Here is a 23,601-nt window from a genome sequence, read left to right as displayed (position 1 = left end):
GGTTACATTTGTGCCATTCAATAATTGCCCACTCATACCCTACATGCACACACACACATATTAGTCATGACCGAAAGTGTTGGTACCCTTGAAATTGTTCTAGAAAATGAAGAATTTCTCCCCGAAAATTATTGCAATTACACGTTTTGTATTGGAACCACACAAAAAAACATAGAGAAAAAAAACAAATTGGACATTATTTCACACAAAACCCCCAAAATTGGCCAAACAAAATCGCTGGCACCCTCAACAACGTTGGATGTACCCAGCACATCCTGCTTGGGAATGATTTCCCGACATTGGACATACTGGGCGTGTTTTGGCGATTTTGCGCGCATGGGAGCTGTGTGCACGCGATTGCTGCCAAGTGTCCAGCTAATATCATAGATGACACCCGTTTCTCACTGCTCGGAGCGGTGCCTGTACAGCTCACGGCAGTTTAACCCCCTAAATGCTGCAATCGATATCGATCGCAGCATTTAGAAAGCAGGGAGATAGAGGGGGGCTCCCTTTGCTCTCTGATTGGCGCCCCTGCCACGTCATAGTGGGGGCCCAACCGTTGCCATGGTGACTCGAGGTCATCATGACAACATCAAAGTCATCAGGCTCCAGTAAGCTTGTAAGACCATGCTGAGAACATTGCAATGCATTATAACAGCAATCAGACTGCTGAAACTGTAAGTTACATAAAGTGACTATGTAAAAAAGTTAAAAATAATTGTAAAAATTAACAAAATAATTTAAAAGTATATATATATAGATAGATAGATAGATATACTGCCCCAATAAATAAATACTTTTATAAAAAAAAAAAAGTACACTATCCCACTAATTTACCTCTACAGTGAACACTGTAAAAAAAACAAGTAAAAAAAACTATGCTTTATCATCATAGCGCTGAACAAAAAGTGGAATAAAATGTGATAAAAAAGAAAAATATAAACTTTATCCAATTTGTGAGGTTTCATTTGGCAAAAAAATTGCTTTTAATTTTTGCTTTTCTTTCCAAGTGTCACTGATTGGATCTAGGTGCTTAAAAATTTGATCATTTGCAGGTCTTTGAGACACATACAACTTCCTCAGTTTGCATATCCTTATGCTTTGTACTTCTTCGTGTTGCAATTTCATTGTTGTGGAGTATGTACAGTTAGAGTCAGAAATGTTTGGACAGTGACCCAAGTTTTACCATTTCAGCTGTTTACAATATACAGTCATAATCAATAATGGCTCAAAGCCCAGACTCGCAGTTTTAAATTGAGGGAATTCACATCCTAAATGGAGTAAGGTTTTAGGAATTACAGCTGTTTAATATGTAACTGTTTCTTTTTAAAAGGACCAAAAGTAATTGGACATTTATCCTGAAACCTCTTTAACCCCTTCACCCCAAATCCTGTTTTCACCTTCCTGACCAAGCCAATTTTAACAATTCTGACCACTGTCACTTTATGAGGTCATAACTCTGGAACGCATCAACAGATCCCGGTGATTCTGAGAGTGTTTTCTCGTGACATATTGTACTTTATGATAGTGGTAAGATTTATTTGATATGACTTTATTTGTGAAAATAACAGAAATTTGGCGAAAGTTTCGCAATTTTCAAACTTTTAATTTTTTTGCCCTTAAATCAGAGAGTCATATCACACAAAATAGTTAACAAATAACATTTCCCACATGTCTACTTTACAACAGCACAATTTTGGAAACATTTTTTTTTTTTGTTAGGAAGTTAGAAGGGTTAAAACTTGCGATTTCTCATTTCTATAACAAAATCTGCAAAACCATTTTTTTTAGCTCCCACCTCCCATTTGAAGAGACTTTGAGGGGCCTATATGACAGAAAATACCCCCAAATGAAACTATTCTAAAAACTGCATCCCTCAAAGTACTCAAAACCACATACAAGAAGTTAATTAACCCTTCAGGTGCTTCACAAGAATTTTTGGAATGTGGAAGAAAAAAATAACCATTTACTTTTCTTTCACAAAAAAATTCATTTATACCTATTTTTTTTACTTTTGCAAGGGTAACAGGAGAAAATGGACCATATATTTTGTTGTGTTATGTCTCCTGAGTACACTGATACCCCATATGTGGGGGAAATCTACTGTTTGGGCACACGGCAGGGTCAGGAGGTGAAGGAGCGCCATTTCACTTTCTGAATGTAAAATTGGTTGGCATAATTAGTGGACGCCATATCATGTTTGGAGAGTCCCTGATGTGCCTAAACAGAGGAAACCCCCACAAGTGACACCATTTTGGAAACTAGCCTCCTTAGGGAACTTATCTAGATGTGTATTGAGCACCTTGAACCCCCAAGTGCTTCACAGAAGTTTATAAAGTTAAGCCATGAAAATTTTAAAAAAGTCAAATTTTTCCCAGATAAATCTTTTTTAGCTCCAGATTTTACATTTTCATAAGGGTAACAAGAGAAATTGCTCCATAAAATCTGTTGTGCAATTTCTCCTGAGTGCGCCGATAACCAATATGTGGAGGAAAACAATTGTTTGGGTGCACTGCAGGGCTTGGAAGGGAAGGAGCACCATTTGACTTGTTGAATGTAAAATATGCTGGAATAATTAGCGGTTTCCATGTTGCGTTTGGAGAGCCCCTGATGTGCCTAAACAGTGGAAACCCCCACAAATGACACCATTTTAGAAACTAGACCTCTTTAGGATCTTAACTACATGTGTATTGAACACCTTAAACCCCCAGGTGCTTCACAGAAGTTTATAACGCTAAGCCATGAAAATAAAAAAAAATCACTTTGTTTCCACAAAAATCTTTTTTAGCTACAAATTTTGTATTTTCACAAGGGCAAAAGGAGAAAAAGGACACCAAAGTTTGTTGTGCAATTTTTCCTGAGTTCACCGATACCCCATATGGGGTCGAAAACTACTTTTGAGGCACAGTGCAAAGCTTAGAAGGGAAGTAGCACCCATATTACAGTGCAGATTTTTCTGCACTTGTTTGAGGGTGCCACGTTACATTGGCAGAGCCCCTGTGGTGCCAGAACAGCAGAACCTACATAAGTGACCCTATTTTACCAATTAAACCTCTCAATGAAATCATCTAGGGGTGGAGTGATTATATTGACCCCACAGGTGTGTCACAGACTTTTATACCATTGGGCAGTGAGGAAAAAATAATTTAAATTTTTAACACCAAAATTGTGTGTTATTCCCAAGTTTTACATTTTCACACTGGGAAATGGGTAAAAATGGCAAGAGAATTTGTCCCACAATTTCTGCTGAATATAGAATTACCCCATATGTGGCTGTACAGTACTACTATGCCATACGGAGGGACTCGGGAGGGACGGAGCGCTATTTGCCTCCTGGAGCGCAGATTTTCCTAGACTAGTTTGCGGATTCCATATAAAGAGCCCCTAAGTGCTAGAAAAGCAGAATCCCCCCTCAAATGACTGCTAAATGTTGTTTAAGCATACTGGGTCTCAGAAGGGAGAGGAGAATTTGCTGAATTTGTTTTGGGGAGCAAGGAGCCATTTAGCTTTTCCAGAGCCTTTGTACTACCAGTAATGTGGAAGCCCCCTATATTTCCGTTAACAGATGATGGACCCGAGTGAGGACTTGCTTTTTTTTGTGAATTGAGTTGAATCTTTTATTGAGAACATTTTACATAACGTTTGGGATCACATTTATCTGGCGCTCTACGTTGACCATTTACTTTGGGGTTTCCATCTAAATCTCAGAGTGGCGTAACAGATGAGAACCCCGAGGGATCGATTCACTATAATGAGGCAACATAGTTACTCTGGACTCTGTCTGGCCTCTGTTCAGCGGTGTCCTTTTCAGAAGTGCACAAAACTGTGGCCGACGGCACTTTTATGCAATCCTAAAAAAGATGGACACTGACAGATCATAGGTACTATGGTGTCTACAGTGACTCCATCTGCCTCATGATAGGGAATTTTTCACTGGGGGTTTTATTTGAATTACGTATTTCAGAGATTTACATGGAAACCCCGATATAAGCGTTCAGCACAGAGCACAGGATAAATGTGCGCTGAGCCTTACTGCAATCTTTGGGAAACAGAATGAAAAAATCAACAGCATGTAAAGAATTGGTTTTATTTAATTTTTACGCCGTTCCTTATGCGGCATAAGTGATATGCCGATTTTATTCTTCGAGTGGGTGCGATTACAGCGATATCAGATTTATATCGGGTTTTTATGTTTGGCTGCTGTCACACCATAATGATGCTTTTTATTGCAAGAACTAGTTTTTGCATCACCATATTTTGAGAGCTATAATTTTTTCATATTTCCGTCGACAGAGCCTTTTGATGGCTTGTTTTTTTGCAGGACGAGCTGACGTTTTTATTGGTACCATTTTAGGGCACATGACATTTTTTGATTGCTTTCTATTACGATTTTTGGGAGCTAAAATGAACAAAAAACAGCAATTCAGGAATTGTTTTTTGTTTTTTTAATACTGTACCGTGTGTAGTAAAATTGGTAAAACCGCTTTATTCTACGGGTCAGTACGTTTACAGCGATACCTCATTTATAATTTTTTTTTTTATATATAATTTTTGCATCGCTTTATTCTGAAAGCTGTAACTTTTTAATTTTTCTGCTGATGGGGCTGCATGGCGGCTTGCTTTTTGTGGGACAAGATGACATTTTCAGCTGTACCATTTTTATTTACAGCCGTCTTTTTTATCGTGTTTTATTGCACATTTTGTTCGTTGGTATGATGATAAAACATTGTTTTTGCCTCTTTTTTTTTTTTTTTACGGTGTTTACTGAAGGGGTTAACTAGTGGGACAGTTTTATAGAGCGGGTCGTTGCGGATGCGGCGATGCCAAATATGTGTACTTTTATTATTTTGCTTTTTTATTAACATGAATAAACATATTTATTGGAAAAATATTTCTATTTTTACATTTTGTAAATTTTTTTTTTACATTTTTACATTGTCCCAGGATGGGACATTACTATTTTTTGTCAGATCGCTGATCTGACACTCTGCACTGCAGACTATCAGACCAGGATCTGACAAACAGGGAAGGAGGCATGCCAGTGCAAGTCACCTTCCCTGTAGGACCCCGAAGGACCCCGCGGCCATTTTGGTGCCTGGGATCTCCATAGAGACCATCAGGACAACGCGATCGCATCACGTTGTCCTGATGGAAAAACACAGGGAGCCCCCTTCCCTGCGCGATACCCCTCTATGTCGCTGTCACTACTGACAACGGCATCAGAGTTAAATTCCCTCGATCGGTGCTAGCACTGATCGTGTGTTTTGCTGCGGGGTGTCAGCTGTTACATACACCGCTCAGTGCGAGGCCACGCGATCGGTTCGCCGTACTAGTACTGCTGTTTGCGGGAACGCATCTCTCGCAGAGCAGAACTAGTACGGTGCATGTGGGGAAGGGGTTAATGGGCTGCATGGGCTATTCCTTCATTAATCCATCATCAATTAAGCAGGTAAAAGGTCTGGAGCTGATTCGAGGTGTGGCATTTGCTTTTGGAAGCTGTTAATGTGAGCGCACAACATACGGTCAAAGGAGCTTTCCATGGAAGAAAAACAGAACATCATTAGGCTGAAAAAAAATCCATCAGAAAGATGGCATAAATGCAAGGAGTGGCCAAACCAACAGTTTTTTTTTTTTGCAGAATATATCAAAGAGTGCACTGGTGAGCTTTGGAACTCAAAAAGACTATCAAGGCAAACTATCAGGAGAAACCGCCAGATGGCACTTCCCAGCGGTTTATGCTGCCCTGACAATGAGAACCCAGCCTGTGACAGCTGTACTCACAGCGCCCGAGAGCTGGGCAAGAAAACACCAATACAGCATAGCTGGAGTGAGCAGAACTCCAGGTGGTGAGTGTACTGAAAGGACCTGTGGTCACGTGACAACAGCGGGCGGAGCTTAGCGTCCTGTAGCTGGAGTATGCAGGATACTACAGGAACAGAGGGTAAAGGAGAATGGAAAGGGAGTCACCGAACACCAGGGAAAGGATGGGGCAACAAAGGGAGACGCAATCCAAGACAAGCCGAGGTCAACAAACAAAAGAGGTAACGCGGTACACAAGGAGCAGGATTATCAAGAATAGTCAGGAGTCAGAAAACCGGAGAAGCAGATACACAGTACAGAATCAAAAGGCAAAATCACACCGGGGAACAGAACCGAGTCAGAACCATACAAGCAAGCTAGAATACAGGCACAAGGCACAAGCACACAGAGGTCAACACACTCAGCCAATAGCAAAAGTATAACTGACAGAGATTGGAGCTCCCCAGGGCCATAAGAAGCTCTCCCCGAACCAAAGAGAGGCCAATAATAAGCCCCAGGTGTGCAGGTCAGAGCCTGCACTGTGATCAAAACATTAACCCCTGGCTTGCAGGTCAAACCCTGCACTGGGATCATGACAAAGACCTGGTCTACAGAAGACAACGGTGGTGGATGATCACAGAATCCTTTACATGGTGAAGAAAAACACCTTCACAACATCCACCCAGGTGAAGAACACTCTTCAGGAAGTAGGTGTTTCAGTATTTAAGTCTACCATAAATAGAAGATTTCATGAGAGCAATTACAAGGGGTTCACCACAAGGTGCAAAGCATTAATCAGCATTAAAATTAAAAATACCAGATTAGACTTTGACAAAAAACATCTAAAGAAGTAAGCCCAGTTCTGGAAAAGCATTCTTTGGACAAATGAAACTAAGATCAACCTGTACCAAAATGGTGGGAAGAAGAAAGTATGTATTGGGTCACTAGTGCTTATGGATGCTGTGACTAAAGACAGAAGCAGCTGGATGAATTCTGAAGTGTACAGGGTGATACTTTTGCTCAGATTCAAGCAAATGCAACAAGGCTAAATGGTCGGTTCTTCACAGTACAGTTGGACAATGACCCAAAATATACTGAAAACGCAACCCAAGGATTTTTTTAAGGCAAAAAAAGTGGCCGAGTCAATTACGAGACCTCAGCCCCAATCAAGCATGCAATTCACATGCGTAAGACAAAACTTAAAGGGGTTGTCCTGTCTAAAGTGAAAAGCCTGCAGTCACTCTGTGTCACTGCAGACTTTTGAATCCTCTAGCGCACGAACTGTGCGCTGTGAGGATTCACCAGTTTCAGAGTCGGGAATGGTGGTGATGTATGCGATATGCATACTCCCAGGCATAAGCCGTCTTGTGGGTGCGGCCTCTCTCCATTACTCCATTACTTGTGCATAACTGGCAAGTGGGCATGGTCTCACTCGATGGCGAACAATGCTTGCGCTGGGGGGATTCAAAAGTCTTCAGTCACACATAGTGACTCCAGACTTTTCATTTTAGACCAGACAACCCCTTTAAAGCTGAAAGACCCATAAACAAGCAACAACTGTAGTCAGCTGCAGTAAAGGCCTGGCAAAGCATCACAGAGGAGGAAACCCAGAACTTGGTGACGTCCATGGCTTCCAGACTTCAGGCAGCCATTGCCTGCAAGGAATCTCTATCTAAGTATTAAATGTGAACATTTTATTTACGGTAAAGTTAATGTGTTCAATTACTTTTGAGGCCAAATCACAAAGATTCGGTCACTCAAATATTTCTATATATCTATAATATAACGCTGGGAGCGTCACTCTGTCCGAAGCCTCTATAGACTGCGCAAGCGCAAGCGCTGGCGCAGTCTGGACCGCACAGAGCGACGCTCCCAGGAGATCGCGGTATGCGTAAGCGCTGAACGCACACCGCGATCTCCACCGGACAAGCAGGGACGAGCCAGGAGGCGAAGGGTGAGTATACTTACCTGACCCGTTCCACCGACGCGCTTCCGGGCCGTGACTGTCCCCCTGCTCCCGGAATCGGCGCCTGCGCAGTCCGCGCTTTCCGGCGCCATTTTCTTGAAGACACATTGCAGTGTCTTCAAGAAAATGGCGCCGGAAAGCGCGGACTGCGCAGGCGCCGACTCCGGGAGCAGGACCAAGAAAATGGCCGCACCCAGCACAGCCACGCACAGCCGCCCACAGCAACGCACAGCCGCCGCACCCAGCACAGCCGACCATAGCCGCCCACAGCCACGCACAGGCGCCCACAGCCACGCACAGCCGCCCGCCGCACCCAGCACAGCCGCCGCACCCAGCACAGCTGCCCACAGCCACGCACAGCCACCCATAGCCACGCACAGCCGCCGCACCCAGCACAGCCGACCACAGCCACGCACAGCCGCCGCACCCAGCACAGCCGCCCACAGCCACGCACAGCCGCCCACAGCCACGCACAGCCGCCGCACCCAGCACAGCCGCCGCACCCAGCACAGCCGCCGCACCCAGCACATCCGCCGCACCATGCACAGCCGCCACAGCCACGCACAGCCACGCACAGCCGCCTACAGCCACGCACAGCCGCCGCACCCAGCACAGCCTCCCACAGCCGTCCACAGCCACGCACAGCCGCCCACAGCCACGGACAGCCGCCGCACCCAGCACAGCCGCCCACAGCCACGCACAGCCGCCCACAGCCACGCACAGCCGCCGCACCCAGCACAGCCACGCACAGCCGCCCACAGCCGCCGCACCCAGCACAGCCGCCCACAGCCACGCACAACCGCTGCATTCAGCACAGCCACCCACAGCCGCCGCACCCAGCACAGCCGCCGCACCCAGCACAGCCGCCGCACCCAGCACAGCCACGCACAGCCACCACAGCCACGCACAGCCGCCACAGCCACGCACAGCCTCCGCACCCAGCACAGCCACGCACAGCCGCCCACAGCCACGCACAGCCGCCTACAGCCACGGACAGCCGCCGCACCCAGCACAGCCACCGCACCCAGCACAGCCGCCGCACCCAGCACAGCCGCCCACAGCCACGCACAGCCGCCGCACCCAGCACAGCCACGCACAGCCTCCCACAGCCACGCACAGCCGCCTACAGCCACGCACAGCCGCTGCACCCAGCACAGCCACCGCACCCAGCACAGCCGTCCACAGCTGCCGCACCCAGCACAGCCGCCCGCACCCAGCACAGCCACGTCACATACAGCCGCCCGCACTCAGCACAGCCACATACAGCCGCCCGCACTCAGCACAGCCGCCCGCACTCAGCACAGCCGCCCGCACTCAGCACAGCCGCCCGCACTCAGCACAGCCGCCCGCACTGATGGGGGCGCAGGATGGAGCAGCACGTGATAGGATGGGGGCGCAGGATGGGAGCACATAACAGGATGGGGATGAGGATGGAGCAGCACATGACACGGTGGAGTGGCACATGACAGGATGGGGGCGCAGGATGGAGCAGCACATGACACGGTGGAGCAGCACATGACAGGATGGGGGCGCAGGATGGAGCAGCACATGACACGGTGGAGCAGCACATGACAGGATGGGGATGCAGGATGGAGCAGCACATGACACGGTGGAGCAGCACATGACAGGATGGGGGCGCAGGATGGAGCAGCACATGACACGGTGGAGCAGCACATGACAGGATGGGGGCGCAGGATGGAGCAGCATATGACAGGATGGGAGCAGCACATACCAGGATGGAGACCATATTCCAATATAAATGCTCACCACCCGGGCGTAGAACGGGTTCAATAGCTAGTAAGAATATAAGAGTCACAAGGTGAGATGTAATGTGAGAAGTGGCTTGGAGTGATAGGGAACTGTTATGCACATTCATATTAATATCATACAGTTATCTGAATTGCAGAATTTTATCATTTCTCGATATGAATATCTGTCATAAATCATTTGCAGGGCTTTTAAATGGATTCAACTACTGACTCATTATTCTCTACTGGTAATATGCACAGGTAACCTGTCCGTACACTAGAAATCTCACATAGACATTTTCAGAATTAATTTTCTTTTACGGTTGGGCTGTGAAGGCTATCGTTCTGCATGTAAAGCCATAAATTGCAATGTAAATTGCTGATTAGTCTATGCTGTGGTGTGTGACCTGGCCCCGGATTGGTCTTCAATTGATCAAGCGCAAATCTTTTGTTTGGCACAAACAACATTCCTAATTTTGCTAACAACCCCCCAAAAATGCAAAACATCAGATCGGATGTACCAAAGTGATCAGCCTTTTGGTTGGTATCATTAATGCCATGTATGCCAAAAAAAGGCTTCAGCATGGATCAGGAAGCAGTCTGAGTGTCTATTTACACTGCATATACAGCATATTTGTCTGAAGAATGATTGCGACGTATCGCAGTGTATAGCAATAGGCTGCCATTTTAAAAAACAACATACACCCGTGGGGTTTTTTAAGTACAGTTTCAGCACTCAGTGGCATCAATTACGGTATGTGGATCAGATCTTCATCAGCATATGTTATCAGTGTTTACCATTAGAGCTTCATCATCTTTATTTTAGTGCAAGAAATTTTCTAAAGCTTCTATCAATCAAACATGAAAATCAGTCAACACGTGGATTACACATAAATGGCATCAAGGTGCTGTCCGATTTTTCAAAGACCTATTGACTTGAATTGGAGAGTATAATCCAATCAAAGTCGGGCAATTTTTTGTATTTTGGTGTAGACCACTCAAACCACAGAAAAAAACAGGTAAACAGTCCCATACACTATTATGGGTATGCGTTATCTATGAAAAGCTTGAATAAAACTTGTATGTAAAAAAATCACATGTGAACACACCCTCTTATAAGTGTTATATGAGCCTTTACCTGTATTTTGCAGTTGTATCTCAAGGAAGCTTTCCAAGAAAAATGGAAAGTGCAAGCAGAAACCTGACTGATTGCTACAGACAGCTGCTATATTTTCCTTTGCACTAGTTTGACAAAGCAGCACTAAGAGGGAATGTGCATGTGCTAGAAACAGAGATTCAGTGATACTACTATTGATGGTTGGACACGTGGATATTCGGGTCTGTGAGTTCGGCCAAACATTAAAAAAAAAGTTTGGTTCGGGTACCAGAACGGTACCCCGAACACGGACACCATTCAAATGAATGGAGGGCCTGAACATCCGCTGTTTCCCACGTTGTCATCTGTGTGACAGCAAGAGAAACACCAGCTCTGATCGGCGGTAAGTTGGTTACATCCGATCAGAGTGCTACGGTTCCCACACTGTCACACAGATGACAGCGTTTGAGCCAGCACTCTGACCAGCGGTAAAAATGTTACCGCTGGCCACGGGCTTTGGCTGATGAGAGTACTACTCTCACCATCGTACACCTGGTCTCGCTGATAGCAGTGAGAGCAGTCGAACGATGACAAGAGAATTCTCTTATAATGATCATGGTGGGGCCCCATGTTGTTTTTTAAATTATTTAAATTTACAAAAAAAACGTTGTGGGGATCCCTCTATTTTTGATAGCCAGTCAAGATAATGTGCTGACAGCTGAGGGCTGCAGCCCGTAGCTGTCAGTTTTCCCTGCACTGGTTATCAAAAATAGAGGGGACCCCATGCCATTTTTAAATTTTATTTATTGCACAGGCGCCGGCAGGTGAATACTCTCATCACCGTACGCCTTCTCGCGCTGCTGTCAGAGAGACCAGGCATAGGATGTTGAAAGCAGTACTCTCATAAGTCGATGACTGTGACTGGCGGTAATCTTTTACCAGTGGTCACAGCTGCTGGCTCACACACTGTCATCTATATCAAAGCATGGGAACCGCAGCACTGTTTATCGCAATGCCTCATGAATGACGGCTTGGGAAATGCCAGATGTTCGGGGTTGCCAAACCCGACCAGTAACACAGACTTCAGAGAGAAGACAGTACACAGGGTCTGTGAATGAACATTAGATGTTCGGTATGGACCTTGAATTTTACCGTTTGGGCTTGCCCATCCGTAGATATTACCCATGGATGAAAATCAAAATGGTAATTTCCTTTCTATGTTGAGTCAATCATAATCAATAGTGATGAGCGAATATACTCATTAGTCGAGATTTCTCCAGCATGCTCGGGGGTCCTCCGAGTATTTTTTAGTGCTTGGAGATTTCGTTTTTCTTGCTGCAGCAGAATGATTTACATCTGTTAGCCAGCATAAGTACATGTGGGGGTTGCCTGGTTGCTAGGGAATCCCCACATGTAATCAAGCTGGCTAAGAGATGTAAATCATTCAGCTGCACTAAAAAATACTCACCGAAATCTCGAGTAACGAGTATATTCGCTCATCACTAATAATCAACTAACAAAATTAATTAAAAACGGTATTATCAATGACACATTATTCATGTGGACCATTTGGTCAGTGAACTGAATGATCCAAGTCTTAATATTGGGTAATCTGGGAACACAATGTTTCACATACAGGTGCTTCTCACAAAATTAGAATATCATCAAAAAGTTAATTTATTTCAATACAAAAAGTGAAACTCATATATAGAGTTATTACAAACAGAGTAATCTATTTCAAGTGTTTATTTCTTTTAATGTTGATGATTATGGTATACAGCCAATGAAAACCCAAAAGTCATTATCTCAGTAAATTAGAATACTCTAGAATACTTTATAACACCAGCTTGAAAAATGATTTTAAAATTCTAAATGTTGGCCTACTGATATGTATGTTCAGTAAATGCACTCAATACTTGGTCAGGGTTCCTTTTGCATCAATTACTGCATCAATGTAGCGTGGCATGGAGACGATCAGCCTGTGGCACTGCTGAGATGTTATGGAAGCCCAGGTTGCTTTGATAGCATCCTTCACCTTGCCTGCATTGTTGGGTCTGGAGTCTCTCATCTTCCTCTTGACAATACACTATAGATTCTCTATGGGGTTAAGGTCAGGTGAGTTTGCTGGCCAATCAAGCACAGTGATGCTGTTGTTTTTAAGCCAGGTATTGGAACTTTTGACAGTGTGGACAGGTACCAAGTTATTCTGGAGAACGAAATTTCCATCTCCAAAAAGCTTGTCGGCAGAGGGATGCATGAAGTGCTCTAAAATTTCCTGGTAGACAGCTGTGCTGACTTTGGTCTTGATAAAACACAGTGGACCTACACCAGATGACATGGCTACCCAAACCATCACTGATTATGGAAACATCACACTAGATCTCAAGCATCTTGGGTTGTGTGCCTCTCCACTCTTCTTCCAGACTCTGGGACCGTGATTTCCCAATGAAATGCAAAATTTACTCTCATCTGAAAACAACACCTTGGACCACTGAGCAACAGTCCAGTTCTTTTTCTCCTTGGCCCAGGTAAGACGCTTCTGGCATTGTCTATTGGTCATGAATGGCTTGACACAAGGAATGCGACACTTGTATGTCATGGATACGTCTGTGTGTGGTGGCTCTTGAAGCAATGACTACAGCAGCAGTCCACTCCTTGTGAATCTTCCCAAAATTTTAGAATGGCCTTTTCTTAACAATCCTTTCAAGGCTGCAGTTATCCCAGTTGCTTGTGCACCTTTTTCTACCACACTTTTTCCTTCCACTCAACTTTACATTAATATGCTTGGATACAGCACTCTGTGAACAGTCAGCTTCTTTAGCGATGACCTTTTGTGGCTTACCCTCCTTGTGGAGTGTGTCAATAACTGCCTTCTGGACATCTGTCAAGCCAGCAGTCTTCCTCATGATTGTGGAGCCTACTGAAACAGACTAAGGGACCTTTTAAAATGCTTAGGAAGCCTTTGCAGGTGTTTTTTGTTAATTATTCTAATTTACTGAAATAATGACTTTTGGGTTTTCATTGGCCGTAAGCCATAATCTTCAACATTAACAGAAATAAACACTTGAAATTGATCACTCTGTTTGTAATGACTGCGTTTTTGGCAGGGTACATTTGTCTCTTGTGAATGCTGATATAGTTTCGTGCATAAAAAATAATCTGATAGAACTTCATCTGTTTTGGCACCAAAAACGCAGCAAAACCTGATACCTGTGTTTTTTGCAGCTTTTTTGCACTACCCAATGCTGTCAATGGGTGAAAAATGCTGCCAAAATGCTGAAAGAAGTGATATGCTGCATTTTGCAAAAACGCAGCTCTTTGACAAATCAGTCAGAAAAAAAAACAAGGTGTGTGCCTGAGATTTCTGAAATCGCATAGACTTTTCTGGTACAGTGAATATATATACACACACACACAATTGCTTCTCACTAAATTATAACATCATCAAAATGATAATTTATTTAAGTTGCTCGATACAAAAAGTGGATAGTCATTAACATTAACAGAAATAAACACTAGGAACACATCACTCTGTTTGTAATGACTCTATATAATATAAGAATTTCACTTTTTGTATAGATGAACTGAAATTAATTATGGTAACTTTTTGATGATATTCTAATTTAGTGAGAAGCACCTGTACATATATATGCACACACACAGTGGGATATTGAGGCTATGCTCACACATTGCATTTTTACTGTGCTTTTTTAATACAAATTAAAAGCTGTGTTTTACAGTACCAGAAAAAGCTATGAGGTTTCAGAAATCTCATGCACGCACATTATTATTTTTTTCTAACTGAATTGGAAAACTGCTGAGTTTTTTTTAAACTGCAGCATGTCACTTCTTTCAGCGTTTTTGCAAAAACGCAGGTGTCAGGCTTTGCTGCATTTTTGGTGCAGAAAACTCAGGAACTACAAGCACTAAATTGTTTCAGCATGCACAAAAGACTCAAAAAATGCCACAAAAACACAGCAAAACCTGCTATTTTTAAGCAGCTTCTTTACTGCCAAGAGAGCATGTTTTGGCTGCAGAAAAAATGCAGCACAGATGCAGCAGCGTGCGTCATGTAGTGATCGTCCTCGCTGTCAGTGTCTGCATCACCAACGTCAGACGCAGAGGGAAATGATGCGAGAGAGTGTGACGTGCCTTCTCTCATCACTGCTTTCAACCGTATCGGCATCCAGCCGATATAGTTGAACTTGTGATGACAAGCCGGGTGCTGGCACCGGCACCCCCCCACTCACGGGCCCCGTTGTGTGGTAGTACAGGGAGATCGAGTCTGCCTGCTCTGTCATTGAGCTTATCTGTATGGGTGCCCATGGTGATAGTTAGCAGTAGCGCAGCTCCGGGTGAGCTCCACAGAGCGCGGGGGGCCAGGGCGACCACCCCCTCTGATACCCCCTTGTAGCTATACTACTGACATTAAGTAAAAAAAGGATTGGATTTAAAAAGAAAAAATCAACTACAAAAAAACTAGTCTTGTGCACAGGCTGAGTATTATGTGAGTTTTTTACCTCAGTATTTGTTTTTCCAAACAACTTTATTAACATTTTCAACCAAAACAAGACATAGACAGAGCAAGGTTAACATAAATGCAATGACATGAAACATTCATCAAACCTCCCAACTTTTGAAGATGGGAAAGAGGGACAAAGTTTGCAGCATGCAACGCGCGCTGCGGCAAATTTTAGGCCATGCCTCTGACCACACCCATTAATAATTAGTCACACCCATATCCACGTCCCAACCACACCCATTTAGCACTGCTGATCACACTGTTTCATATACAATAATTATAAACAAAAAAATATGGCCACACAGTGCTCCACACTGTATAATGGCCACACATGATGCTCCACACTGTATAATGGCCACACATGATGCTCCATACTGTATAATGACCGCACATGATGCTCCATACTGTATAATGGCCACACATGATGCTCCATACTGTATAATGACCGCACATGATGCTCCATACTGTATAATGACCGCACATGATACTCCATACTGTATAATGATCGCACATGATGCTCCATACTGTATAATGACTGCACATGATGCTCCATACTGTATATTGGCTGCACATGATGCTCCATACTGTATAATGGCCACACAGTGCTCCATACTGTATAATGACCGCACATGATGCTCCATACTGTATAATGACCGCACATGATGCTCCATACTTTATAATGACCACACATGATGCTCCATACTGTATAATGACTGCACATGATGCTCCATACTGTATATTGGCTGCACATGATGCTCCATACTGTATAATGGCCACACAGTGCTCCATACTGTATAATGACCACACATGATGCTCCATACTGTATAATGACCGCACATGATGCTCCATACTGTATAATGGCCACAAATGATGCTCCATACTGTATGATGACCACACATGATGCTGCATACTGTATAATGGCCACACATGATGCTCCATACTGTATAATGACCGCACATGATGCTCCATACTGTATAATGGCCGCACATGATGCTCCATACTGTATAATGACCACACATGATGCTCCATACTGTATAATGACTGCACATGATGCTCCATACTGTATAATGACTGCACATGATGCTCCATACTGTATATTGGCTGCACATGATGCTCCATACTGTATAATGGCCACACAGTGCTCCATACTGTATAATGACCACACATGATGCTCCATACTGTATAATGACCGCACATGATGCTCCATACTGTATAATGACCGCACATGATGCTCCATACTGTATAATGACTGCACATGATGCTCCATACTGTAATGACCGCATATGATGCCCCATACTGTATAATGACCCCACATGATGCTCAATACTGTATAATGGCCCCACATGATGCTCCATACTGTATAATGGCCGCACATGATGCTCCATACTGTATAATTACCGCACATGATGCTCCATACTGTATAATGACCGCACATGATGCTCCATTCTGTATAATGACCACACATGATGCTCCATACTGTATAATGACTGCACATGATGCTCCATACTGTATATTGGCCGCACATGATACTTTGTACCATATAATGGCCACACATAGCTACTCCTACACACGCGGCTGCGCTCCGTACACTTTGCACACACGGCTCCACTCCGTACACAGGCGCTCCGCTCCATACACCTCGTACACATTTGGCTCCGCTCCATACACCTCATACACACACGGCTCTGCTCCATACACCTCATACACACACGGCTCCGCTCCATACACCTCATACACACACAGCTCCGCTCCATACACCTCATACACACACAGCTCTGCTCCATACACCTCATACACACACGGCTCTGCTCCATACACCTCATACACACACGGCTCCGCTCCATACACCTCACACACACACGGCTCTGCTCCATACACCTCATACACACACGGCTCTGCTCCATACACCTCGCGCACACACAGCTCCGCTCCATACACCTCACGCACACACACGGCTCCGCTCCGTACACCTCATACACACGGCTCCGCTCCATACACCTCATACACACAGCTCCACTCCATACACCTCGTACACACACAGCTCTGCTCCATACACCTCATACACACTCGGCTCTGCTCCATACACCTCATACATACACGGCTCTGCTCCATACACCTCGTACACACACAGCTCCGCTCCGTACACCTCATACACACACGGCTCCGCTCCATACACCTCATACACACACAGCTCCGCTCCATACACCTAATACACACACGGCTCCGCTCCATACACCTCATACACACACGGCTCCGCTCCATACACCTCGCGCACACACACGGCTCCGCTCCATACACCTCATACACACGGCTCCGCTCCATACACCTCATACACATGGCTCCACTCCATACACCTCATACACACGGCTCCGCTCCATACACCTCGTACACACACGGCTCTGCTCCATACACCTCATACACACACGGCTCTGCTCCATACACCTCGTACACACACGGCTCTGCTCCATACACCTCATACACACACAGCTCCGCTCCATACACCTCATACACACACAGCTCCGCTCCATACACCTCATACACACACGGCTCCGCTCCATACACCTAATACACACACGGCTCCGCTCCATACACCTCATACACACACGGCTCCGCTCCATACACCTCGCGCACACACACGGCTCCGCTCCATACACTTCATACACACGGCTCCGCTCCATACACCTCATACACACGGCTCCGCTCCATACACCTCATACACACACGGCTTCGCTCCATACACCTCATACACACACGGCTCTGCTCCATACACCTCGCACACACACAGCTCCGCTCCATACACCTCGTACACACATGGCTCTGCTACATCCACACTGTACACCTCCTGACCCCACACAAGGCATTACTTACCTCCTGCAGCACCATGTGGCAAGTTGGCAACCAGCACAGCCGAGTCCTGCAATCCACGGAGGTCCTGATCATGTGACCCCTGACTCCTCCCCTCCTGTGACCTCATCACAGGTCCTGTGCGCAGAAAGCAGGCAGCCATACGGAAGGGTAAGGGCCCGGGACATGGCTTAACACAAGGGGGCGTATCGGCTGCTTCTAATCTCCTGCTGTCTGCACGATCAGAGCGTCCCGTGCTGGACAGCGGAGAAAAGGCTGAAAACTGGGACAGTCCCGCACAATGAGGGACGGTTGGGAGCTATGCATTCACAAAGCATAAAAGTAAAAATAGATTAAAATAAAACAGCAAAACAATAAATACAGTAAATTCTTATGGTTTACCTCAGTATTTGTAAGCCAAAAAACAGGATTGGGCAAAAAATACAGAAGTGGTGATGTGTTTCTATGATACTTTTCGTCATTTTGTTCCAATGATATTGTATTCTCCAAGATATGATGTTCTTCAGGGAGAGAAGCCAGCACTTCTCCCAATCTTTAGGAAATGTCCAGTTCTTATTTTCAACTAAGTAGGTTGCAGTGCAAATCAATCCAAAAAATATTGTAAAAAAGAAAAATATTCAAAAAACTTTATAAAAGTTAAGCCTTTTTCCTTCATGTCCTGTGAGAAAATAAATCTTTTCCTCGAGCAAAAATGATAAAACGTCATAGCATGCTGAAATGTGTGTAATTCAGCTCCCTTGACATTAGACATCTCCAGATGACCTGGGCTGTAGTTTTCCATTGAACAGAAATTGTTTATCTCGCTTTATCCAGCTCCATAGAGGAATCACATTATTATGCACTTTGTATCATTACATCACCCAATCATCACCTTTATTACAGGTAAGATAAAGATGTAGCACATTACTGAATTTTGGAGGCATAAAAATGGGTCGCATACATTTTGGTGAGGTAAATGAAGACTTGCCATATATATATATAACATTACAGAGATGTGGACACGTTTAGTTTTATTAAATGTTTTCTTGCAGAATTTCACAGATTGGGTCAGTCTTAATTTCCCTCAATGACATTATTTTGTTTCTGTTTTTCCACTATGCAGACATTTAACTTATTAACCAACCACATATATCATTTCCACAAAAATCTACCTGCTTATTTGCCTTTTTACTATTTTGCCCAAAGCCCAAAAAGTAGAGATGAGCAGATCAATCGGCAGAGGATCGAGTTTAAGTTAAATTTTCTGAAATTTGTGGTTTCAAGAGGAACTGGAACATATTGAGATTCAATTCATGGTTTACAAAAAAAAACCTTCCTCCATTTCTCACACTCCTGAAGCATCAGATACTACAATGCCTGCACATGGGGTAAGTGCCATAACAGATCTTAAAAACTCTTCTACATTTCTAATTGGAGGTATTTGCTAAGATTATTATTACAACGTCTACTACATACTGGGATAGGGTCTTGGAGATGGGAATACCCATTTAATCCAAAATGCACCCAAATATATTTTCAACACTTGGTTTAGATTGAGATAACCAATACACGGCACTGTGCAAAACTTTGAGGGAGGATTCTGATTGGCTGAAAATGTATTCTGCAGGAGAGCAACAGCCACAAATGTGCAGACAATATCATTAAAGTGAACCTGTCATCAGGTTTGGAAGATAAGAGAAACCTTTCAGGGCTGATATACAGCATTCTATAATGTACATACATTACCCGACCTGTAAGAGAAGAAAAAGAGCTTTTATTATACTCACCTGCGGGCGGTGCGGTCCGATGGGCGTCGCTGGTCTTGGTCCGGCGCCTCCCATCTTCTTACGATCCCTGTCCTCACTTGCTTCATGTACTTGCTTCATGTGGATGACGTGTCCCGTCATCATCCACACAGTCTCCTCGGCACAGCACTCCTGCACAGGCCCTGTCGAGGGCAGAGCAAAGTACTGCAGTGTGCATGCGCCGGGGCATTTTGACCTTTCCAGGCACCTGCGCACTGCAGTACATTGCTCTGCCCTCAACAGGGCATAGAAGTAGGCCTGTGCAGGAGCGCGGTGCTGAGGAGACGCGTGATCCACATGAAGCAAGCAGGAGGGTAGCATTGCAAGAAGAAGGGAGGCGCCGGACCAAAAACAGGGATGCCCATCGGACCGGACCACCCCACTGGTGAGTATCATAAAAGCTCCTTTTCATCTTTTACAGGTTGGGTTGGGGGCAAATATCCAAAACTATCTATAGAGCAAAAAGAACAAGGAGTCATGGAAGTGATGTTATGGCTTACACAGAGCTCTGATCTCAACATCATCAAGTCAGTGAGTTATTACATGAAAGCCTACATCCACAGAAGATCTGTGGTTAGTTCTCTGAGATGTTTGTAATGACCTCCCTGCTGAATTCCTTCAAAAACTGTGTGCAAGTGTACCCAGAATTGATGCTGAATAGAAGGCAAAGGGTTTTGTTAATTAAATAGACTTTTAACACTTCTACTTTTGAAAGCATTCTTACTTTGCAGCATTTTATTTGCGCAGTACTGTATGTCCAGCTCTATACGATGATAATTTTCTTAATATAATTAAATATAAATTAGACTGGTGGTTTTGGATTTGATCTCTGCACTTTAATCGCAATGGTTTCTCCTAAATGTTCACTTGAAGTATCATCCCTATCTAGCACTTTTCTAAAATAACATTTAGTAACTTTCTCCATATGATGACAGCTGACTGGCAGGTAACGTGACCTGACACTGCAACCCTGAATGTGCTTTGTGAGGCTTCAAAAACAGACAAGAGTCTTAGATTGAAGTCTAACAAAATTTATAAAAACGGTTCAAAGTTAAAGGCGTGGTCTGTAACACACACTGATTTACTCCTAAAAATCCATCTATTTAATGTAATAATTCAATTGACTTTCTAATATATTTTAACTAACAATTAACTGATGAGAAGTGACGAGCAGGCAAGAGTGTGCGCCGTTATTGCGCACTTTAAGGAGATAACTTCAGAAAAAGCAGAGATCAGCCCGGCTTACAATGTGCACTGACAGTGCGCTCTCTCGTTGGCTCATCACTTCATATCAGAGTTGGTGAGGAGTTGTGAGTCGCTGTGTAATAAAAAAAAATATTGCACAAAGTTGGTAAAAAAAAACAAAACAGCTAGATAGAATAGAGTGGAAACGATGGGGAAATTTAAATTAACACACTGTATATTAGAAAATCTATTACATTATTACATTAAATAGACATTTAGGATTAAATCAGTGTTAGTATTGGACCACCCCTTTAAGGCTTTATCATAAAGCATATATAACTTGAATCGTTTTTACAATTACCGTAACATTTTTAACTTTTTATATACATTTGTCTGTCAATATTTCTATTAAAACCACTGAAATGCTGCAATTTACACTCTGACCACTGAACCTAATTATACACAGACACTTCCAGTTCTGTAGAGATCACTGAAATTTCTCACCCTGATATAGATAATACAGGATCCACCATTCACTGCTCATCTCCTCCCCTCCCCCACATGCAATGACAATCACATGTGTTTTTCTGTATCATGAGCTGCTCATATCCATTAGTGATGATGAATGTGCTCTGATAATGTCTTATTTGAGCATGCTCGGGTGTTTTTCGAGTATCTGGGCGTGCTTGTATATTATGTTTGAGTCCCTGCGGCTGCATGATTTGCGGCTGTTGGTCAGCCTCAACACGTGTTGAATCCCCACGTGTGTTCAGGCTGTCTAACAGCCGCAAGGACTCAAACATAAGAGCTCGCCCAGATGCTGAGTTAAAACCCGAGCCAGCTCATCACTAATGTCCATGATTACATGATTAGGTTCTGGTGCTACAGTTCAGTACCTTTCATACTGATGTGGTGGTGACGATGTCATTGGGATATTAGAGCCTTATGTAAAAACAGTTAGTGTTCTACCTGTAAATGATGCATACTATTACTGCCCTTTCATATACATTAGCACATAACTGGTAACCGGCAAACTGAACAGGAGGGGAATACTGATTTTTAATATACAAATATACAAATTAGAGACAGAACCATGATGTTCTCATGGATGGCATGGTCATAGGAACACTTGGCAAAAGTTTTCTTTCCTCTATAAGTTAGTTTGGCTTGTAATTTACTAAACAATGCCTGTCCATTGGAAAGTTAAGAAACATTTTAGTAAATGCACTGGAAATCTTTTTTGTTTTCACGATAGCACTGCTCCGAATACAAAGCAAGAAGATGAAGAGAGACAATAATAATTCCTGAGGTATACAAAGTCAGCATCTCCTTTGTCAGTGCGGCTGGGATGAATTTCTGAAGTGTCGAGTTCAATTCATCAAGGTCATCTCAGGCTATATGAGGAGAGACAAGTAAGGGGAAGGCAGAGAACACTCTGAGCGGATTTTCTTTTTAGCGTTCATATATAAAGAACATGTTTCATGACCTGATCGTTATTTATGGGAAAATGTAAATGGCAGATTATCCAGTTAAAGTATCACCGAAGACTACGTCTCCCGAACGGCTGCCATTATTAACAAAACTACCTACTGGGCGTCTTGATTTTAAGGCAATGGAGGCTGTACAATGTAGAACATGAAGATCAGGGCTGCACACAACCTATGGTCATTCTGTGCGTCCCCTAAACATCAGGACAAAGACATGCTACTCTACCTACCAATCGTTCAGAACGACAGGACAGACACTCCATTGTGATGGGGAGGACAGAGCGCCATCATTAAGTGACAGATTAGTTCTGATTGTGGATATCAGTGCAGGTCTTGGAAGATGAATGTGACAAGTCTTTCTCCCATTAATCTTTTTTGTCAGAGAGAAAAGGGGCAATGAAGAATAGTGTGCACCACGGGAACAGGAGACCCTGTTCATACCAATAATTGTAACCAAACCTACTGTATATGATACCCTTATGGTATACCATAGTCCTAATGGGCTACCTTATGTGATGTCATCTGATTACTCTGGTTTCCTGGATGGGGATGGATTCTCACCATTTCATAGTGTTCTATCTAGTTTCCAATGTTTAGCCCCACAAAAGATATTAGCATGGATATATGCCATCAGCGGAAGGTAATCCCCAAATGGTGCCATGTACATGGTGATCGAGCGGCACTATGGCTGTGCTTTGCAAACACCATGAGTAGTGTGGCTATTGTCCACAACTAAACTCCTGCCCTGGGTCAGGTATTACGATCTACATACATTATCACATATTCACCAAATATGGGATAATTCTTGGATTGGTGATGATACTAATACTGAGATCTAATACTGATACTAATACTGAGATCCTGGGAGATATGTGCAACGTTCTCCACTGGCAACAAGAACAAAGTTAGATCTCTTTAAATGAAGATTATATTCATGGCACTTTATACTCTAGCCAAAGACTGCAGCACTGGCTACCAGCCGAGACCCTCACTGCTTTCTTCATATCTTCAGTGCCATAGGTTAGAAAGGAGCATGAAGGTCCAGTAGCTCCATATGACGCCTCTTCCTGTGGAAAGGCTATAATTTATGTAGAATAAATTAAATCCTACTTTAAAGACCGTTTCATGTGTTTGCAGTAATTTGCAGTA

General features: G+C 43.8%; 1 protein-coding gene and 1 long non-coding RNA gene across 2 annotated transcripts in view; one reads left to right on the top strand and one right to left on the bottom strand.

Moving 5' to 3' along the window:
• Positions 1-23,601, bottom strand: part of KIF26B (kinesin family member 26B) — a 521,116-nt gene that overhangs the window by 300,980 nt on the left and 196,535 nt on the right. The gene's annotated exons all lie outside the window — the stretch shown is intronic.
• Positions 632-22,448, top strand: LOC143804762 (uncharacterized). Its single transcript, XR_013221107.1, has 3 exons — positions 632-677; positions 19,182-19,363; positions 22,221-22,448. It is a non-coding gene; the product is annotated as an uncharacterized LOC143804762 (long non-coding RNA).

The sequence above is a fragment of the Ranitomeya variabilis genome, chromosome 2, assembly GCF_051348905.1.
Source record: "Ranitomeya variabilis isolate aRanVar5 chromosome 2, aRanVar5.hap1, whole genome shotgun sequence".
Classification (NCBI taxonomy): Eukaryota; Metazoa; Chordata; class Amphibia; order Anura; family Dendrobatidae; genus Ranitomeya; species Ranitomeya variabilis.
Note: the sequence above shows the minus strand (reverse complement) of the source record. Positions and strands in the feature narration are given on the sequence as shown.